Genomic DNA, 4984 nt, shown 5'->3' with positions numbered 1-4984 from the left:
TTTGAATTTCTTGAAAGATTTCTCGGGAACTAAATAACCTCTTCTCCCGAAGCTTTTCTTCTAACGAAGTAGGCACCAAATTAGAGCTTCGTCTGAATGCGAGAGTCGAGCTTCGGCTATGGTTAAAATTTTTGGCAGCAAAACAGTGCAATAGCAATGAATGCTGTGGTAACTTCACACCTACCTGTCTGTTTATATAGTGCTGCAGGTAAGAAGGTGAATCGTCAGGATTTTTACACCAGGCAAACAGCTGCTCGCACCCGCTGCGTGGTGGGCCGCAAAGACCATAATAGTGAACCTGCATGGTGGGACCGCTACGCGCTCGGAAATTGTATCGTTTCTCGACAACGAGCTCAGTGAAGGTGTTTTTCGGACCTTCGGCTTCCTGAAGCCTAGGAGACTTTTTTCACGGATCAAGCTCGTTACGAAAAACGATCTAGCACCGCGAAGGGGCTACTGTTGGGACCATGCTTCGTCGCCGAAGGTCCTGCAGGAAGAAACAGTTTCGGTTGAAGCTGTCTGTACGTAATGCCGAAGGGTGCCGTTCATGAAGCTTCGGAATTACAAACCGACTTAAAGATAGAATGACCTTTTAGTCCATAAGAGTTTGAGTCGATGTTGTAAACTTTTATGAGGGGTATGATTGTAATTGTTCACAGGCTGTGTCCTGTGCCTATAAATAGTGAACAGTATTCCTTTACTGTTCACGCATTCATATAATTGCAACCACATCACTCGGAAATTATTCTTTGCCAAGGCAGAGGTATAAATGTAACTAAATATTGTATTTGAAAATCTTAAGTTTGTATAATATGCAAATGATGTTGTTTACTTCTAATTTACTTGTCTTTAATGCTTTATGTCTTGTGTTATTGTATATTATCTTTGAAAGTTCAATAACGAAGATGCAACCTTCGTAATTGTGTCATTATAACCTTCGTCCGAAGTTCATTAAATCCTTGGGGAAATAATGCTTCAGCGGACGAAGGGCATTAATATTTAACATTTTATGTTGCCTTGTTCTTAATTCATAGCATTTGAGAACAAGTCCCCAACAAGTCTAATAATAAAATTAATTACATAGATAAAGATTAAACAGCGAAAAATTGTTAAGCCTAGTTAATTTATAACTAGCATATGAATGAACCGTGGACTGATTTGATTTAATAGGTACGTCTTGTCGTTTAGTCATCGTCTATGTAATTAGTTTATAATTAAACTATATTTAATACTTTTAACTAGCATCTCAACATCTAATGTGACTAGGAATACATTTTCATTTAGTAAATTTCAAAAACCATTTTGTTGACCAATATTTGACTTCTCGATTTTCAAATTATAAACCAAAATATACTAAAAATCGTACCGATTTTTGTATTTTAGTTTGGACCGAAAACGGTAAAAATTACCGATTTTAGGTATCTACCGACCGGGAAAGGCAACACTGGATGTGGCACAACTAAATTTATTCAAACGGAGTCTTAAATATGGAACAAAAACATTTTCTAGCTAAACAAAGCTACCATATATTCTAAATGGAAGAAAAATGAGCTTATTAGAGATAGGTATCCTCGTTAGAATCTAATTATTAATGAGCTCAATCCTATTGATTGAACAAAGATAGTTGACGTGGACATTGCAATGAATATCATCTTCATGCTACCATATAATAAATAGGGAAGCATCATCACCATACTTCACGACACGAGGACTTAAGTGCAATGACTCTAACATTTGTCAATGTCAAAAAATGGTATTTGAGATGTCATGGAAGATGGATCAAGAAGAAGCTACTTCATCAAACAAAAACATAACTCTCACATATGAAAAGCACAAAAAGTTGAAGTGCAAGAAGCAAACTGAAAGCTCAAGCTCAAGCTCAAGCTCCTCAAGTGATGAAGAAGGAGATGATGACGATGACGATGATGATGAGAAAGCCTCCATCTCATCCTCCAAAGTTATAAAGAAACAATCAAAACATTTGGGAAAGTGATGAAGATGATTCATAAGATGGACATAATGGGTGTGTCCATTCAAGTTTAAGTCATTCTTTTAAACATTGATAGAAAAGAACAAAGAAGGAAAGGATATTATGGATGCAGCAAGAAGCGACACTTTATAAAAGGTTATCCAAACAAGTTCACATCCAAGGACAACAAGAAGAGGCGCAAGGCCAATGTTCTCAAAACAATCAAGACTTAGAATGATTCATCAAATAAAAAGAGATCTTAACTGAAAGGGAAATAGGGTCAAACCTTTTCCTAAATGATTTTGGTGGTTGAATTGCCCAACACAAATAATTGGACTAACTAGTTTGCTCTAGGTTATATGTTCTACAGGTGCCAAAGGTTCAACACAAACTAATAAAAAGTCCAAGATAGGGTTCAAAAAGAAAGGAGCAAAACCAACCGAAGGTTGCCCTGGTCTGGCGCACCGTACTGTCCGGTGGTGCACCAGGGTGAATCAACTCAAACTCGCCACCTTCGGGTTTCTAGAAAAGCCACTCCGCTATAATTCACCGGACTGTCCGGTGTGGCACCGGACTGTACGGTGTGCCAGCGGTGCAACGGCTACAGCGCAACAGTCGACTCCAACGGAAACCTGTAAAAGCGCTACAGTGCGCGGACAGTGCGCGCAGAGTCAGAGCAGGCGCCAGAAGGCGCACCGGACAGTGAACAGTACCTGTCCGGTGCACCACCGGACTGTCCGGTGGTCCCATCTGTCAGAGCTCCAACGATCGAACCCTAACGGTTGGGTGACGTGGCTGGCGCACCGGACAGTGTCCGATGGCGCACCGGACTGTCTGGTGCGCTCATCGACACACAGCCTCCCCAATGGCCATTTTGGTGGGTGGGGCTATAAATACCCCCCAACCACCACACTTCAAGGCATCTAAGTTTTCAGCCATTACATTCAATACAAGAGCTCTAGACTTCACTCCAAGACACAAAACAAAAGATCAAATCCTCTCCAAGTCCCAAATTCATTCCAAAGACTTAGTGGCTTGTGAGAAAGAGATATTTGTGTTCATTTGAGTTCTTGTCGCTTGGATCGCTTTTCTTCTTCCTCTATTCTTGTTCTTAAGCAACTTGTAATCAAGCAAGAGACACCAAGTTGTGGTGGTCCTTGTAAGGGGTCTAAGTGACCTGTTGATTAAGGAGAAAAGCTCACTCGATCTAGGTGACCGTTTGAGAGAGGGAAAGGGTTGAAAGAGACCCGATCTTTGTAACCACCTCAACGGGGAGTAGGTTTGCCAGAACCGAACCTCGGTAAAACAAATCACCGTGTCATCCACCTTATTTGCTTGTGATTTGTTTTCGCTCTCTCTTTCGGACTCGCTTTTATTTCTAACGCTAACCCGACTTGTAGATTGTGCCTAAAGTTTATAAATTTTAGATTTGCCTATTCATCCCCCTCTAGGCGACTTTCAATTGGTATCGGAGCCCGATACTTCATTAGAGTCTAACCACTCGAAGTGATGTCGGGAGCATCCGCCAAGAGGGAGATCGGGACCGGCGGCGACAAGTCCGCAAGCTCGGGGAGAACTCATTCGAGGGAGTTCACCCACAAGCACAAGGAGGAATCCTCTTCCTCCATCAAGACACAACGGAGAGGTGTCATGAAGAAGAAGATGAAGAAAGTGGTCTACTACGAGACCGACTCTTCGTCACCCTCCACCTCCGGCTCCGAATCGACATCCGTCACTTCTAAGCGCCATGAGCGCAAGAAGTATAGTAAGATGCCCTTTCGCTATCCTCGTATTTCAAAACGCACTCCATTACTTTCCGTCCCATTAGGAAAACCACTGGTTTTTGAAGGTGAAGATTATTCTATGTGGAGTGATAAAATGAGGCATCACCTAACCTCACTCCACAAAAGCATATGGGATATTGTTGAGTATGGAGCGCATGTACCGAAGAAAGGGGACAAGGACTATGATTCGGAGGAGGTCAACCAAATCCGGCACTTCAACTCCCAAGCCACTACTATACTCCTCGCCTCTCTAAGTCGAGAGGAGTATAATAAGGTGCAAGGGTTGAAGAGTGCCAAAGAGATTTGGGATGTGCTCAAGACCGCACATGAAGGAGATGAGGTGACCAAAATCACCAAAAGGGAAACGATCGAGGGAGAGCTCGGTTGATTCATGCTCAACCAAGGAGAGGAGCCACAAGCCATGTACAACCGGCTCAAGACCTTGGTGAACCAAGTGCGCAACCTCGGGAGCACGAAATGGGATGACCATGAAATGGTCAAGGTTATTCTAAGATCACTTGTTTTTCTTAACTCTACACAAGTTCAATTAATTCGTGATAGGCTAATGTCTCCCGAGGAGGTTATAGGAAAATTTGTGAGCTTTGAGTTGATGATCAAAGGCTTCAAACAAATTGTAGCATCCCAAAAATTCAAATCCTGAAATTTTCTCAAACTTGCTCTAAATTCAAAATGAATTTCAAATTTCATTTCAAAATGTTTGTTTGCAAGTTGATATCAACAAATAAATATAGTGGTCTATATTCTCTCCAAAATCCTCCTCAAAATATTCTACAAATATTTCCCCAGCGATCACCCTCAATTTCTTTTCAGAAATACTGCCCAGATATTTCCCAGTGATCCCCCTCAAATTCTTTCCAGAAATATTGCCCAAATATTCCACCAATATATCTCCAAGTATTTTCTTCCTAAGAAATAACTTCATAATCATTTTTCAAGTCCCTACAAATATTTTCTTCATAACTTTTCTCATGCTCATACGTATACGTATGCCTCCAGTGTCATACGGTGAGCTCTACAAGCAAATCTCACTTATACAAAACAAATACATGCTAACCTCCCACTAATCATCTCATCCTCCCACTAATCCTCTCATCCCTCCCCCTAATCCCCCCACCATGGCTATAAATAGAGGGGCAAGGGCCTCCTCTCTTCCCACCCCAAGCCATTTCATGGCAACTCTCTCCCCCCCACACACACACCCACTCCATGT

This window comes from Zea mays, chromosome 6, assembly GCF_902167145.1.
Source record: "Zea mays cultivar B73 chromosome 6, Zm-B73-REFERENCE-NAM-5.0, whole genome shotgun sequence".
NCBI lineage: Eukaryota > Viridiplantae > Streptophyta > Magnoliopsida > Poales > Poaceae > Zea > Zea mays.
This window is presented reverse-complemented; position numbering follows the sequence as displayed.